Below are 18,504 nucleotides of genomic sequence, written 5' to 3'. Positions count from 1 at the left end.
AAATGTTAAATAAAATCGCGATAGCCTAGAAGACTTGTCCCAAGCTACTAAGAACGGCGAAGTATGCAGCTGGGGCTCCTCCCACCCGCGTTTCACCCCTCGCGCCCCGCACGATTGCTCTGTCTAGACGTCTCCGTCGGTTTACTGTAGGGAAACTTGTTATACTGTGGCAAAACCCTAGTTAGTATTATAAGTTCTACCAATGACATTTGAAAGGTACTTATATGTAGGTGTAGCTTAGATATGTTCAATTAATGTAATCGTTAATCTTACCTATTTATTTAAACCTACTTAAAATGTGTCTGTCTGTGTTTTTAAGCATTATTATTTTCAATTACAATAGATATACGAATACAAACTTAAACTAATTATTCGGTAGGTAATTATTTCATGTATAAATCGCGATAATTTCAGAAATCATTATTTATTTATAAAGGAAGTAGGTAGGGTACCGTTACCATTTCGCAAATTATTGCTCCCGAACTTAGTGCCATGCGGCCGACATACATCGCGTTGCGCACCCGACTGCTTTCCTGCGGTTTCCCTGCAATCTGCGCTTGAGGGGTGGGGTAACTCGAACCGGTGCGGGGCGGAGAGTGGTCATTCTATACGTTAGTACTTACTATTATATATTCTGTGCTAATACGAAGCCAGAATTGCTATTCTAGCCGAGACTAATATAAAGCTTTTGATGGTGAAGAATTCTGAATTTTTCTCAAAATATATTATGACATTTAATTTAATCCAATATTTTTCTTATGCTTTCCCGCCTTTTTAACCCCCGACGCAAAAAGAGGGGTGTTATAAGTTTGACCGCAATGTGTGTCTGTGTGTGTGTGTGTCTGTCTGTCTGTCTGTCTGTGGCACCGTAGCTCTTAAACGGGTGGACCGATTTGAATGCGGTTTTTGGGGTTCCGGAGCCAAAATGGCAAAAACGGAACCCTTATAGTTTCGCCATGTCTGTCTATCTGTCTGTCTGTCCGTCCGCGGCTTTGCTCAGGGACTATCAATGCTAGAAAGCTATAATTTTGCACGGATATATATGTAAACAATGCCGACAAAATGGTACAATAAAAAAAAATTACCTACCTCCCATATACGTAAAGTGGGGGTGATTTTTTTTTCTCATCCAACCCTATAGTGTGGGGTATCGTTGGATAGGTCTTTTAAAATCATCATCAGGGGGTTGCTAAGACGATTTTTCGATTGAGTGATTTGTTTGCGAAATATTTAAATTTAAAGTGAAAAATTTCATTAAATCCGAGCGTCTCCCCCCCTCTAAAATCTAAACCGGCGGGTGGGTAATTCTCTCATTTCGTGCAAATCGCATGTCCATCTAAATTAAAACAAAACTACGTACTCCACAACAACCCTATATTTTTTTACGTTTTAGCTGAGTATCAAATAATTATTTGCCACCTAAAACTTTTTACTTAATATGATAATTATATAAAAATTCAGGATGGTAGTAAGTATATCAAACTTTGATTTAAAACTATAACGGCTCTTGCTTGACAATTATTAGTAGTTTTACTCTTAAATAGCAGCCTAAGGTATAAAATATATCTAAAATCGGAAGATTCCGTATAAAATACGAAATCCTTGGAAAAATATTACTCAATTTTTTTCGTAATGGCTACGGAACCCTATTTCGGGCGTTTTCGACACGCTCTTGGCCGGTTTTTTTATTTGAAATCAAGTTTTATCAAAATCTGTTCAGCCGTTTTTGAGATATTGAACTTTGAAGTGACAAACTACTGGCAGGGCTACTAGGAAACTCGAAACTCGAAGTTTGTGTCATGCGGTCCCTCTGACAATTATACTATATAATACGAGAGCGAGAGGGACGGTACGATACGAACTTCGAGTTTCGAGTTTCGTAGCAGCCCTGCTGTGTCGAGGGGCAACATCCCCGAATGCGCCATCTATCCGCACAGCTTCGAACTAATAGAGAAACCAATACATACCTAGTTCCCTCGGTCGATGAGACCTTTACGAGTATTAGCTCGGTTGGAAGTATATAGATGGCGCTCTGTGTGTAACACACCTGATATCACAGAATATATAATAGTACAAACGTACAGAATGCACCCCGCCCCGCACCGCACCGGTTTGTGTTACCCCACCCCCCAAGCACAGATTGCAGAAAAACCGCAGGAAAGGAAAGCAGTCGGGTGCGCAACGCGATGTATGTCGGCCGCACGGCACTAAGTTCGGGAGCAATGATTTTGCGAAATGGTACCCTACCTACTTCCTTTTTATAAATAAATAATGAATTCTGAAATTATCACGATTACTACATGAAATAACTACCTACCGAACAATTCGTTTAAGTTTGTAGTCGTATATCTATTGTAATTGAAAATAATAATGCTTAAATACACGGACAGACACATTTTAAGTAGGTTTAAATAAATAGGTAAGATTAACTATTACATTTCTTTGCACTATTTAAGCCATACCTACATGTAAGTACCCTAATAAGTGCTACCTACATACAGGTAGCACTTATTAGGGTTTTGCGATAGTCAGCCCTGTGTATCTTACGCACACATTGACGCGTGTACAGATATCGTCGTGCCTATGTAGATTCAAGAACGCGTATTTTGTACGGCGTGGCCGCCGTGTGCTTAAAGTTTGAGGTAGTATCAAAAATACACGCTGTATATAAAATTAACTATTACTGCATTATACATTTGATTTGAGGCCCAGATTTTTGCCGCTCAGTACATCTGTGGCAGTCAGATCGTATAATCCGCCGTATTACATTACGGCTAGCCGTTGTTAAAAACAGGGCCGTTTTGAAAAGCGGCGGCTCAACGATTAGCCGGATTGTTAGTGTGATACATTCTTCAATAAGGCGGTCTACGTTTAACCGCATCGTAAAAAACATAGAAAACATTTAAGAAAATCATAGGTTAGGTTATAGCGCCTCAGCCACGCGGAAACGCGGAGCTCCGTCGATTAAGAGTCAAATAATAAAAAAAAACTGCCAAAGCGGCTGCTAATGGACTCGTTGTATTACATTACGGCTATCCGTGTTGAAAAACGTATTGCGCCGAATACATTCAGGCGGATTTTAATTCAGCCGTATTCAATCCGGCTAATCGTAATGTAATACGGCGGATTATACCATCTGGTTGCGACATATCCACCTTTTGTTTATAATCTGAATGCAAATTTTAAACTGCATACGAGTACGTAAGTGGACAAAGTTAATTTTAATTAGTATTATTTATTTTTCAGCAAACGTAATCTATAATATCTTAACGGTCCTTTGTATTCCTCATCTCATAACCCTCATTTTACTATTCGAGGGAATTGAACAGGTAACAAAAATATACTAATATTCTTATTTTCGTGTAGTACAATTATTGTCTTTTTGAGCTATTCAGGACTTTAGAATTATAACAATGATCTTTATTAGACGTCGGATGAGAATACGTTTGTGCCACACGCCTCATTCATACTTACCTTTGGTTTACAGGAGAGAAAAATAAAACAAAATCTTTAATTTTTGCATTAAGTTATATTTTAGTGTTAATTTAAACTAAATTGTCAAAAAGGTACCCAAAATAAGCTATTCTTAGTATAATAAATATAATCCGTATAATTTTATTAATGAGATTTTAGCAGATTTGCGATTGCTATATCCAATTTTAATAAACAGTTGTTTATCGTTTTATTTAATGTATGATATGGCACCAGACGTTTAATTACGTTTAGTTAAATTTGTACCACATCCATAATAATTTTTTTGATTTAAGAGCTTTTTTATATATTGTAGATATAGGGGCTATTTCACCATCCATTAATTAGTGTTAACTGCCTGTTAAATGTGATGCCGTCTTCGTCTATTCGAACAAAACAAATGGAGACGGCATCACACCTAACCGCCAGTTAACACTAATCAATGGATGGTGAAACAGCCCCATAATGTCCAATTTTTTTTTTAATAAGACTTCATAAAAAGATTTAATGTCTTTGGGCATGAATTTCAACATATTAATTAGAATGTCCGATATTTTAATCGGAATTGGTGGTAAACTTCATCCATCAGTCAAAATATTTATTTTTGATTTCTTATTCCTTTTCAATCTCGGTGTTGGAAGGTGATTTGGAAGGTATACCTAATCGTAACCATGTCTTCCTTCATCAAAGTCATATCTGCATTTAAAATTAAAAGGATTGCCCGAACTGTAAATCGCAAAGAACACGGGATACAGTGTGGTCAAGCAAGAAGTGTTTCTTGCTTGACCAAGATCCCGGCTGCATATTATCTGAGTTTCTCACAAGCGCTCGGCATGCAGTTTTTGTGGAGGCTCCCCGTATTTTTGGTGTAGAGAGGAGCTCGACGAGTAATGGGCATATTGTAGTAATTGGACAGAATAGGACTCGACACCGGATCACCACACTGGACGAGCTGCGTAAAATCTCCGTAGACACGCTAGCCGTGGGGGACCAGGTCGACGCGCCGGGGGGCACGGGCGCGGCCAATGTCAAGACCAGCGGGGCTCCAAACGCGCATGCGGCGTCCGTAGCGACCGGGGCACACGACAGACGACGGGAGCCAACACTACGTTCTCGACCACAAGGCAGAAAAGCCCATCCGGGTTGCGTAAATAGGACTATGGTCTATCGAAATGAAGATACTAAAATGACAGTCTGAAATGTCAAAAGTAAAAAAATGTGACCAGCATAAAAGGAACAGTGCTGCTCCATATTTCGGTTTCGTAAATAACCGATAAAATGTATATTTTACGATAGCAAAATAACATTATAGCATACAATATTCTACTTTCCATTTTGTAAATATAAATGCACTTTTACGATAAAGTGATAAAATCTAAGCAAAGGTAAAAATACAGTGTTCATCACTTAGTGCCAACGTAAAAAAATACAGAGGGGCTAACAAAAGTAGAAAACGGAGTTCGTATGGCACCGTCCCTTTCACTCGCGTGTTAAATGAGATAAGCGTCAGCGGGACGGCAACATACGAAATTCGAGTTTTGCATTTCGTAGTCAGGGCCAGCAGGGCTACTACGAAATTCGAAAATCGAAGTTCGTGTCGTTCCGTCCTTCTGACACTACTATTTAGTGCGGGGGTGGGAGGGGCGTTGCGGTACGAGCTTTGATTTTCGAATTCCGGAGTAGGCCCTCAGTAACACACAACGTCATTGTTCATGTTTTTCGTATTCAAGTGGTATTCAACCGATTTTCGATACTTTACTCGTATTGTCATCGGATGTGATCAGTGCGTTTTCTCGTGTTATTGTTGCTGTTGACGTTATTTGTTAAATTTGTTGAGATAGACTTTTTATTTGTTAATTTTGTTTGGTCGTGTTTTTGTTGAGTTTTGTTGGATTAAACATGGACTCTGAGTAGCCAAGTACTATGTCGCATAGACGACACAGCGAAGAAATACTTTCGCCTCGGAAAAAACGGAAACGTCAACCTCTTAGCAAAGCCGACAAGTGTATAATGGTTGTAAATACGTACAAATATCTATACACAGAGGCCAAAGAATGAAATTGAAACTTAAACATCAACATCTATAAAAAGTCGAAATATCTCGAAAACGGTCGCATTTTTATTAGACCTATTTTACCCTTTTCTAGAATGTCCTAAGTGCCCTACATTTTAGTACATCACGGATCCGTTCATATCTTAATATTTTTCATCACACTTGCTCGTAAACAGTGTCGTAACATGCAGGCTACCTCGATTGCAACCCCCCAAATAAAACCTCTCGACCTTAATGTGCTCGTCATGAACCCGTGGTCGGTAAATGAGTCCGTGCCCGTACTGATGGTGCTGCGCGCGCTGCTCGGGCGAGCGTTGCAGAAAGCCCGTCGTGTAGAACGTCTGGCTGCGTTGGCAGGATCACCGGCTTCTTGGTAGGCCTTCTCAGGACTCCGCCCTTCGTCTGCACGTCGACTGCTCTGGTCACGCCGTCCGGTCCCGGGTAGGTGGCGATGACGCGTCCCCGCGGCCATGTGTTGCGTGGTAGCGTGCCGTCCACGACGAGGACGATGTCGTCGACCGCGATCGGGGCGCCGCGTCCGTGGTGCTCCCGCCGGTATTGAAGCGTGGGCAGGTATTCGCGGAGCCACCGACTCCAAAAGTGGTCGGCAAGGCGCTGGCTGGTCTTCCACGTGGCGCGGCCGATGAGCTCGGAGTCATCAAAGGTGCCCGGTGTAGGCACGCGCGCGGAGCCTCCGAGGAGGAAATTGTTCGGGGTTATCGCTTCCGGCTCGTCGGGGTCGACGGCTATGTGGGTGAGCGGTCAGCTGTTCACGGTGTACTCTGCCTCGGCGAGCAGAGTGGCGAGGGTCTCGTCGCTCGGGCGTCGCTCTTGTAGCACGGCGCGCAGCGCTGTCTTGGTGGTGGCCACCAGTTGCTCCCACGCCCCTCCCCCATAAATGGGGCGCCCGCTGGGATGAAACGCCAGGTGATTTGGCGCTGAGTTGCTTCTTCGCGGGTGGCTTGCTGGAAGGCGTCGCGGAGCTCCCTGTCTGCGGCGTGGAAGTTGGTCCCGTTGTCGGACCACAGCTCGGTTGGGCAGCCGCGGCATGCGATCATGCGCCTGAGTGCCATGACCGCCGAGTCCCCGCTGAGGCTGGGTACCACCTCCAGGTGGATGGCGCGTACGGTGAGGCGGGTGAACAGCGCCACGTAGCGTTTGTGGGTGCTGCGGCCGACGGTGACAGTCAGGGGCCCGAAGTAGTCGAGGCCCGTGTATGTGAACGGGCGCTTGTGGTGCGCTAGACGACTTCGTGGATGGTCTCCAGTGGGCGGGACCGGTGGCGCTTGTCTGCGTATGCGACACGGTAGGCAACGGTGGAGGGTCATTGATGTGTTCTGATTGTCTATGACAGATTGTCATTGAATAAACAGCTTTCCTAAGAAATGTGTTTGATCTGATTCCTGGTATTATTCCTAGTATTTCCATATCTATCAGTCATCCTCGCGACGGGACGTCCTGAGCCACGCGAGCACGGTGCGGCTGTCTGTCCAGAACGTCTTTGAGTCGGGCTTGTGATCGTGTTCTTCGACGACGGCGGCTGCCATCTTGGCTCCCAGCACTGCGGCTTGTAACTCTAGGCTAGTTCGCGTCGGGTCGCCCTTGTGTAGCCGGGATAGCATCGTGGGATCGTCACGTCGCGTAGAGCCTTCAAATTTCTTGTCCACTCTGCCCATCCTTGGGCTAGGTCGGCATCCAGTTTCTCGTCCCATCCGGTCCCGCGGCGCCATACCTTTTGTAGTATTTTCTTCGGTATAACGGTGACGGGTGTCGCAAGGCCGAGCGGGTCGAATACCGACATCATTGTTTTCAAGACTTCGCGCTTCGTTGGCTCCGCGTTGTCGAGCGCGTCGGATGGCAATCGCGTGAGGTCTAGGTTGAACGCGATCTTATCCGTCGACGGCTTCCAGGTTTGTCCCAGTACGCGTTCAGTGGCGTTGTTCAAGTCGACGGTCGCGTGACGTGCAGGTTTCTCCACGATGTTTTCTATCACCTCTTCCGAGTTCAACGCCCACTGCCGTAGTTCGTAGCGCGCCTGGCTATGTACGTGTCGGACGTCGCGCGAGACCCTGATGGCGTCTGCTACATTTTCGAAGCTCTTGAGGTAGTCGTCGACGTAGTGGTTCTTGACGATTGCTTCCGCCGCCTCCGGGTGCGTAGTTTGATACTGCTCGGCGTTTTTGTTTTTCACGAAGATTGCGATGGAGGGCGAGCACGTGGCGCCAAAAACGAGTGACGTCATTCTGTATTCGTCCGGTGGAGCGTCGTCGCGTCGGTCGCCGCGCCACAGGTACCGCAGCGTGTCTCTATCTTCTGGCTCGATTTTGACTTGCATAAATATCTCGCGTATATCGGCGGAAACGGGGACTGGGTGTTGGCGGAACCTCATTAACACGCCGGGCAGCGGTTGCAGCAAATCGGGCCCAGTAAGCAGGCGGTCGTTTAGGGATACCTCCTCGCCTCGCGCTTCGTGTTTTGGCAGGGGCGTCATGGACGATCCTCACTTTGTCGGGCTTCGCTGGGTTGAGTACGGCGAAGTGCGGGAGGTACCACACCCTAGGTGCTCGGTGTGGCGGTGCAGGCTCGGCGTAGCCTTTCGTCAGTAGCGCGTTCGTTCATCTCTTGATTGTACCGTTGTTTCAGTACTGAATTGTTGTCGAGTTTCTTCTCGACGCCGACCAATCGTCGCAGGGCGTTGTCGTAATTGTTCGGCAGCTTCGCACCTTCGCTCGTCCATAGGAGTGGGGCCTCGTAGTGACCGTCGCTTCTTTTCCTGCCTGTTCGTAGCTCTTATTCGTATCGTTTTAACTTAAATTTCTATCAACATTGTTATTATTATTGTTCCCCTTAATGGCGATCAACATTGTTCTGGTTTTATTTCGCGTTGTCTGCTGATGCCATAATTGTAATTGTCATATGTCAATGTCAAATTATTCTTATCTTTTTCATTACACTGTTGCCATGATAATGTGGGCTATACAGCCAACTTATATTTTAGTCTCGTAGCTATTTTTGTATTTGTTTTGTTTTGTGTGACTTTCCGTAATTTCACTCTCCTGTGGCCCGGCGGAAGACCAGTGCTGGTTTTCAACCAGCGATATGCTGAGCCGGGACCTTTTTATAGCGGCAACACTTCTTTTTGTTATATTTACTAATTATGTGTCATTGCTGTTATAAATAAATTATTTTCTTTCTTTCTTTCTTTCTTTCTTTTCACGATGTTTCCTTCAAGTGTCGAAAGATTTGTTCCACAAAAATGCTTGAATTTTCCGATAATCGATAAAAAAAGATGTAGGCGGTAACGTAATGCCATACTTCTCCGGTGTGACTTACAGCCCGCCATACCGACGCAAATAAATTAATTAAAAAAAAACAACATTTTTTTTTCGCAAAATGAATTGTATCAGTATTGCATTTGGATTTTTGGAAAGTATTTCATAAAATGTGCTGCCATACTTGAAAACTTATTTATTCGACACGTTTTAAAAATAAGACTGTTGAAAAATAAATCAAAGCAAATATGTAACAATTAGCAAGGATATATGATCATTTAAAAAAGTTTAAGTTTAAAAGTTTAAGTTTAAAGTTTAAAGTTTAAGAAAGTTTATTTTGGCTCCAAAAATGTACCACCTAAAACTAAGACTAGAACTAGCACTAAAACTATGTTACTAGGTGACACAGCAGGATACCAAAAAGGGTCTCCACTCAGCATGTGTTGCCGCACATTATGTGCAGTAACGCTGGTTTTCTGTGGAGCCCAAACGTTAAATAAACATGTATGCATGAGATTTACATTTTTTTGTTATCATAAGTAATAGTTAATGTTTTTTTAAAACGTTTTTCAATCAAAATCTTTGAGTATTTAGCTAGAACGGTAGGTAGGTTTAGGGTATCGCTCACCGGTTGCTAATATTTTTTTCTGTAAAAACTTGCGGGGCACTTTCACATATGCAATTTTACAACTAATGAAAAAAGCACAATGTTTGTACACACGCACACAAACCGAATTCATAAACACAACAGTAACTTGCATGCACACGGTAAAAAAACTTCTTGTCTGGACATGACATTTGTACGTCACACATAAACAAACAACGTAAAAACAAACAAAGTAAAACAAACAAACATAACAAAGTAAAAACAGTTAGAGCTGGGGCCATATCGATAAGAATGTCGAGCATTCAATCGTTCATATACATGTGTGTGTGTTCATATATAAATTGCTATATTGAGGTTTTAAAAGTGTTTAGAGATTTTCTAATGAAAACTGATTCTAGGATTTATGAAAAGCTTTATAAATAGCAAAATTTTTACATAGGTACATGATATCTTTGGATAGTTGTGCTCATTATTCGTATAGCATAGGTAGGTATCCAAAGTAATACAACTGGTACCGAATTAATCACATTGTCTAGTTATCTCGTTATATGATCTAGCCATAGACCCATATAGAGCTATTGACCATGATGCTACATAACGCAAGTAACACCATAATAGCCACAAGTATTGCTTCGAAAGAATCTCGGTATAGAGCAATGAAACACTAGAGCGAGCGATACTACTATAGTTTCTCTGTACCGAGACACTGGCGAAGCAACGCTTGTGGCTTTTAAAAGTGTAACTTGCGTCATATAGCACTATACTCTATGGCTATACTCCAACATATAAATAAAATCGTTCGTTCAATAAATAATTCCATAACTCAACAGCACTCGAACGAGGCGAAAAAATTGCAGTCGGCGTCTGGCCTTAGTCTACATTGATGATGTCAATCAAAGAATGTGATAAATGTATAATTCATAATAGCAATAAAAAATTCAATTAATCTATACTAGATAGGTACCTATATAAAAATATTAAAATTGCCAAATTGTCCACGTTTATAAAATGTTGGCCACACTGACCTCAATAACAATATTATAAGCTTATCGTATTTTTACTGATAAAACATCAATAATTACGTAGAAAATACTTTCCTATGAAAAGTTATGTTTTATTGTAGACTCGACGTGTCAGACCTTTTTTAAGCCCCCAGTCATTTTTGTCAGAGCTCTGTTCACTGACATGTACGGTTCCGAAATATCACGAGAGGAGAGCGAAACAGTTTTATTAAACGAGTATACCCGGCGGGTTCATACCTGTGACAGAGGGGAAATGCGCTTCAAGGCTGCTCCATTCTAGATAAATACTCAAAGATAAAAATACTCGTCAAGATTGTTTACTTTCTTTCTAATGCTAACAAAAACCAAGTATACTTATCAAAAAACAGCAATGTGTGGGCGAGTTCTGTATTCAACCGGTGTTTTCAGTGTCGTATACAAAATGTTGTTGTTATAAGTTGTCATGAACATTTTTAATGCATTAGCATTTTACTCAAAAGTACGACAAACTGATTAGAAAACTCAATCATTAATAGAGGTGTTGGTATACATACGACATAGAAAAAACGGCTTAGTATAATTTCGCCTAAAAAGCAGTTGGTCTTAGTAGCAACTGGTCTAAAAAGCAGCTGGTCTAAGTAGCAATTGGTCTAAGAAGCAGCTGGTCTAAGTAGCAAGTGGTTTTAAAAGCAACTGGTCCTAACTTGTTTTTGTCGAAAACTTAGAAAAACATAGCTCGGTTAGGTTAGAGTTGCGTCAAGGCGCGAAGCGCCTCAGCCAGGCCGAATTATAAGCTCGGCGTTCGCGGAGCTCCGTCCACTTTGAGTCAAAGAATTTTAGACCACTTGATACTTAGACAAGTTGCTTCTTAGACCAGTTGCTTCTTAGACCACTTGCTACTTAGACCAATTTTATTTCTAATTTGCTACGTAGACCAGCTGCTTTTTAGTCGCAACGATACTAACCCGTAAAAACGCCGTTTGAATTACACATATTGCTATTTTTTGATAGGAAATAACGCCTGGAAGATTTTGATATGTAGGCAAGTTAGGTACTTACTAATTATAATAATGGCCCAATATAATGGTCTATTCTGAGAAAGAATTTTAGAGGTGTCACTACTTCACAATCACAACCAACATAAAAAAAATATATATTTGGTCTTTTTTTTATACATATGATAACTAGTATCAGTTTTTTTGGGTGGCGATGCAAATCTATATAAAGAACATCCTCAGAGAACATCATTTCAATATTTGAAGCTAATCGCTTGATTCAAACATCCCGAAAAAATATACATTACAAGAAATCTTTAAAAAAATTATAATTCAAAAACTGTCGAAAGTAGGATGTTCATACTCAACGTAATCACAGTATATATATATATATATATATATAAGCCAATATACCCACTCCAAGACCAACATCCTTTCAAAAAAATACACCATTTTAATTTAGACCTTCCAGAAATTTGATTTAAGTCTAAATTAAAATGGTGCATTATTTTGAGTTGGTGCAGTGTTGGTGTGGCAGTGCGATATATACTGTGGCATAATCTTAACTACAAGAGGTACGTACTCACAAAAAAAACCCAACCCCATTTGATGTAAGAACCGACCGACTTAGGTCTACTATGAAAATGCGACTATGGCCCTTTTATTTGTTACATTAGATAGTAGATTTTTGGGTACTAATATAACTTATGGCAATTTTTTATTCGCGTAAATCATCATAAGATCTCGTCAATTTTCATGTATTTAAGGGATGAAATTGCACCCCATAGACATATTAAGAACTAAACTTTATTATTTCGTAGGGAATTGGATGGATGATGGTGCCATGGCTTATATTATCGGCCATAATGCAGTTGCTATTCACAGTCGCGTATACATTATTTCTAAACAGTAATCGAATGTATGCTCATTTATGTCAATTTGGTAAGAATGTCCGTGTAATATTTTATAGAGTATAATGGAACCCCTTCTTAACCGTGGTACGGTTGTGTAGTCCCGCCAGCTGGACGTGGACTATAGAAAAATTGTTTTTTCGATTGTCCGGTGGTGATACCGTTGGGTCGATTGTACATCTAATATATAAATGCATTTTTTTATAGTTTCGCCATGTCTGTCTGTCTGTCCGTCCGCGGCTTTGCTCAGAGACTATCAATGCTAGAAAGCTGTAATTTTGCACGGATATATAAGTAAACTATGCCGAAAAAATGGTACAATATTTTTTTTTTCCCATAGACGTAAGGTGGGTGGCTGTAAGTTTATGAGTAAATAGCAGCCTAAGGTATAAAATATACCTAAACTTGGAAGATTCCGTATAAAATACGAAAAATATTACTTAATTTATTCGTAATGGATACGGAACCCTATTTTGGGCGTGTCCGACACGCTCTTGGCCGGTTTTTCCCATAGTCCGCCTGGCCAGACTACAGAACTGCCATGTTTTGATGCCTAACAACATACAAATGGTTTTCTAGCTATCTGCTATAATAATGCGATCAAGAAAGTATTTCCAGGAATTAATTATTAAATTGAATTTACATAGTCGTGGAACAACCGATAGCGGTTGTTTCCATCCTTAGAAAACTAAAATAAGAACATCAAATAGATTCATGAACATAGTATTAAATTTGATGTTCTTATTTTAGTTTTCTAAGGATGGAAATAATAAACAAATAACTAAATATCATGGGACACTTGACACCAATTGACCTAGTCCCAAAGGAAGCAAAGCTTGTAATATGGGTACTAGGCAACGAATAAACATACTGTAATAGATAGATACATACTTAAATACATATTAAACACCAAAGACTCGAGAACAAACATTCGTATTTTTCATACAAATATCTGCCCCGACCGGGAATTGAACCCGGGACCTCAAGCTTCGTAGTCAGGTTCTCTAACCACTGGGCTATCCGGTCGTCAAAAATTTTGGAAGGAAAGGAAAGTTTTGTAATATGCATTATTATGATTAAATAAACTAGGTGTTTAAGTAATTTTCATCAAGCTTTTGTTTGGAACATACTTATACATCTACATTCTGTTTTTAAAAACGAAAATAAGCATACTTATTTAAGATCTATCCTTCCAAAATATTGGACAACATAATCAAACATCACGCCATGAACTATGCCTAATGAAAACCTCCGAAAATCACTGATTGTCTGTGCACGGGTGGTGCATTTATTGCATTCTGAATTAAATACAAGACAAATCTCCAAATTTGATACAAGATATTATATGTGGGGGGAGCTCCAATAGAGAGATCTCTCTCCAGGCAGGTGTTATGCCTGGGGACCGAAGTCCGAAGGAAGAGCGTCGGAACTTGTATATATGCGACCGCGTTGAGAAACTTCGATAGCGCGATGTAGAACATGGTCGTAGTTTCCATTGATGTTCACTAGATGGCGCTAGGAGTCGCTACATCAGCCCCCCTTTTTAGACCGGAGGTCGGTGTGGAGTGCGGTGCAGTCTGTGCGTCATGTGGGCGCTTGCAGGTGCCAGTTGCTTGAGTGTGTTGCTCGGAGCCTTGTTGGCGAGCGTTGAGTTGAGTTAATATTGCGTTGAGCTGCGTAGCTGTGGGTGAGCTGTGTTGAGTGAGCTGCGCTCCCCCCCGCATTGGTGACCCCGACAATGGACGAAAAACGCAGCCTTCGAAGACATCCAAGACGAAGACGCAGTCTCACAGCAGGCCAGACTAACCACACCGTGCACCACTAGCATGTAACTACATATGCCTGGTGTCTACAGTGTGACAACCTCAACTCAACGCAGCTCCCCGCAGCTCACGCCACGCAGCTCAACACAGCTCACCCACAGCTACGCAGCTCAACGCAACTCAACTCAACGCTCGCCAACAAGGCTCCGAGCAACACACTCAAGCAACTGGCACCTGCAAGCGCCCACATGACGCACAGACTGCACCGCACTCCACACCGACCTCCGGTCTAAAAAGGGGGGCTGATGTAGCGACTCCTAGCGCCATCTAGTGAACATCAATGGAAACTACGACCATGTTCTACATCGCGCTATCGAAGTTTCTCAACGCGGTCGCATATATACAAGTTCCGACGCTCTTCTTTTGGACTTCGGTCCCCAGGCATAACACCTGCCTGGAGAGAGATCTCTCTATTGGAGCTCCCCCCACATATAATATCTTGTATCAAATTTGGAGATTTGTCTTGTATTTAATTCAGAATGCAATAAATGCACCACCCGTGCACAGACAATCAGTGATTTTCGGAGGTTTTCATTAGGCATAGTTCATGGCGTGATGTTTGATTATGTTGTCCAATATTTTGGAAGGATAGATCTTAAATAAGTATGCTTATTTTCGTTTTTAAAAACAGAATGTAGATGTATAAGTACTTATTACTATAAACCTTTTATACATACAAAAGCGATACCACTTACAGTTTCAGCGCAATCTGGCGCCAAATACGAACATTTTTATTAATTTATCCAGTTTTTTTTGTTAATCGTTTAGTTTTTTCAATTATTTCACACTTTACCGCCAAGATATGTTTGACTAAAGTAAAGAATAGGATATGCTCTTTATAAAAAGGTATAATTCATTTCTACACTCATTCATTTGACGCTGCTATGCTATTTTGAAAATTCACCGTCATCAGCTACTCTCGTCGATTAATTTGAACTTTGAAAGAGCCGCGCGGTCAGTGCGCTAGTTCCCCACTTCCCCACCCCTACCCCGCCCACTCTGCACAGCCACAGTAAAAGAGACCAAGTAGGTTAACTACGAACAAAAGTACATCGCGTGGCTTCCTTTTACGTTCGCGTACTCGTACTTACGTATTTTTAGGGTTCCGTACCCAAAGAGTGCCAACGGAACCCTATTACTGAGACTCCGCTGTCTGTCTGTCTATCTGTCTGTCTGTCTGTCTGTCTGTCCGTCTGTCACGGGGCTCTATCTCTTGAGCCATAATAGCTAGGCACTTACAATTTTCACAGATTATGTATTACTGTGGCCATTATTTTAACAACAAATACTAAAAATAGAATAAAATAAATATTTAAGGGAGGCTCCCATGCAACAAATGTGCAAAAATTGTAGAGGCCAGAGTTGCGTGAACGTATTCGAATGCGACATTAACGAAGATTAGAATAATGCTGTTTTTTGAAGTAAATGTTATAATAGTTAATAAATAAATAATAATATTGTTTAACGTTTTAAAGTTTCGTGATTCTCACTCATAGTCACACGAACAACAACGCTCGATATCCTGCTATATTTATGACAATGATAATACTATAAAGAACACGATAAATTTATAAAGATGTTAGGCTTAATTAGTAAGCAGTAGTTTTTGTTTTTGTTCAAAAAATGTTACTATTATTTTGTAAAGTTGTGTATGTTAAAATATTTCATTGAATTTGATAACAAAATGGATGTATGTAACAAGATCCCTTTGAAATAGTTTATGGTAGGTCAAAATTTGAAAAAATAAAGTCAGTACTTAAAAAATAAGTATGAAAAAAAGTAAAAGTAAGTTAGTAAAATAAGTATACATATAAGTATGTTTATCCGTTGCCTAGTATCCAAAGTACAAGCTTTGCTTAGTTTGGGACTAGGTCAATTGGTGTCAAGTGTCCCATAATAGAGGTACTTATTATTCATTTATCTTATGTACCTAACCTTAGGTTAATTAACCACTTAACCTAATGTTAACCTAATTAAAACTCTAACAGAGTGTTTTCTTTCCCGCAGTTATATTTGACAGCTTCGAGGTCTACTTTCATATGGTGGTATTGAGCTACTATCTACAAATCAGAGGTTAAAGCCTACGGAGTATTTTATGTAATTATTACTGTCTTTGAAAATTATATGTTTTTTTTTAGTTCATTGTTTTTTATTATATAACCTATGTTTACTTTTTACTAACTAATAATAAAGGGTATCTCTGACCATTGGGCTTTCAATTTAAAGGTTCGTTTCTAATCGCATAACTGATCTACTTTTATTCTGCATCTTTTAAAAGATTTGACCATTGTTAATTTCATTTTTTTGATAGAAATTAAGGGGCTACCCTAGATTTTCATCGATTTTTGTCAAGTTTTGAATCGTATCTCCTACTTTTGCACTACAGATAGAATCATAAGTCAAATAGCTATCGGTTCTTCAATCTTTTATCTCCATTTTTGTTTACCGGATTTCGAAAAGAATGAATACATCATTTTCTATGATTTTTTTAAACATTAAAAAAAAAACACTTATTTCGTACTATCTCTATTGACGTTAAAGATCTAACATATACGAAACCAACAATTTAGGTTCATCTTTGACGTCCGAAGTTGACGTCTCTAAAAACGTGTTTACCGTTTTCATTTGAAATTAATTAACACAAAAGTTATGGCCAGAAATCCAGTTTTTTGGCCTAAAATTGTTCAACTTTGATGCCAAATATCTCGAAGACAATGAACTTTGAAGTAAATATGGAACACTGTATTGCTTAAAACCGTTGTTGTATATATATTAGCAACATTAAAAAAGTAAGGAGTTCAGATAGAAGATCATTGGGGGCTTGGAATCCCCTTATAGTTATTTATGATACAAGTGCGGAAAGTAGGCAATTCCCAACGAGTGGTGGAGAACTTAAAACACGAGCGAAGCGAGTGTTTTGAGCCGGCACGAGTTGGGAATTTCCTATTTTCGACACGTATATCATACAACGTTTTACAATGCATTAAGCAAGGAAAAAAATCGAGGCAGTGACTAACATCATTTATTTGCTATGCTCCTTTTACTAAAGTAGCAGGCAGTACATACATACCGACATGTACAATAAACCAAAAACGTTAACGTATACACTTTATTAAATCAACTTTCATAACAATCATTGACCCAGAAGATTAGAACAGCTACAGGTACTAATGATAGGTAAAGGAGACTTTGTTTTATTACGTGATTTTTTACGATTAATTATTAGCCCTTGTTGCTTGACATTGTTCACAGTTAAGTATATTGGCTAGTCCTTATTTCCTGCACGCTCCTATAATGCTAAATATCGGTGAAGCCTGTGAATAAATCCGTGTAACAGTTAATTTTACTCTTTCACCATCATGGAACACTATGCAGCGATACGGAGTGTCGCGCCAAGATTCACAACATATAAATAAGTTAAAAAAGTAACTCGAGCAGTTTGGATCTCCGGTGACAGGTGGCGCCGTCCTCTATTCACTTTATGGTTGTTGTGCCTAAACGTCACAACGTATTTCCAAATTTTTTACAATTTATTTGTTTTTGGAAGTGTTAAGTAATTAATTATGTTTCGCATGCGTAAACTTTTCGGTCTGGTAGTTGCAATTCAAATTTTCGGGATTTTACAAAATTCCCCTGTAAATTTTCAAAATTTATATCGTGGTCTTTATTGAGGTTGTGTTGTGAATGACTGTACAAAATTCAAGACCCTAAAATCCAGTGATGCATTGACATCTCGAGCGCGGGAAGGGTAACACGTCATTTCCTGTTCTGGTAGGATTTATCCAATTTTTATAATTTCTCGAGGTGGCTTTTAGTAATCTTAATTCTGTTTTGTAATATAATTTCTGTTTAGTATTTCTGTAGATATAATTCAGGTGATACGTTGTTTCAAATATATAATGTACAGGGGACGGACGTAATGGCGGGTCATTCGGACCCGTCATGCTCCAATGTTCCGGGGGCTCAGTCCGAATCTGAATTGAGGGTAACTGGTATGGAATTAGAATCCCCTAATAGCCTTCCATTGGGTCAGCAAACACAATCAATCAAGTAGCATTCTAACAAATACAAAGGTCAATAGACATTTGTATTTGTTAGAAAGGGACAAAGCATTAAAGTAGGGGATGGAAGTTTGTATGAGACTTCCGCAATTTTGAAGCTAGAGGTCTGAGAAAATTTAAATATAATAATATTGTTATTCATAATCATTATCATGGTTATTAAAAATGATGTAACCCTAAAAAACTAAAAAATATATATTCCTCAATGCTAGCATCGGCAAACATTCCAGAGGCGCTGCGGATTTAAACCCAAACAGCATCCTGAAAACGTTATTGTACCTACGAATACGCATACTATAAAACACCCTTT

At 40.2% G+C, this 18,504-nt stretch overlaps 1 long non-coding RNA gene across 1 annotated transcript in view; it reads left to right on the top strand.

The window, feature by feature from the left end:
- LOC141428486 (uncharacterized) overlaps positions 1–16,275 on the top strand; it is a 60,786-nt gene extending 44,511 nt beyond the window's left edge. Inside the window, exons 3-5 of the long non-coding RNA XR_012451434.1 lie at positions 3,247–3,329; positions 12,221–12,341; positions 16,141–16,275. This is a non-coding gene — a long non-coding RNA (uncharacterized lncRNA). The remainder of the gene's footprint in view (positions 1–3,246; positions 3,330–12,220; positions 12,342–16,140) is intronic.
- The last annotated feature ends 2,229 nt before the right edge of the window (positions 16,276–18,504 follow it).

Source organism: Choristoneura fumiferana, chromosome 6 (genome assembly GCF_025370935.1).
Source record: "Choristoneura fumiferana chromosome 6, NRCan_CFum_1, whole genome shotgun sequence".
Taxonomy (NCBI): Eukaryota; Metazoa; Arthropoda; class Insecta; order Lepidoptera; family Tortricidae; genus Choristoneura; species Choristoneura fumiferana.
The sequence above is the reverse complement of the archived record's forward strand: the minus strand, read 5'-3'. Positions and strand labels throughout refer to the sequence as shown.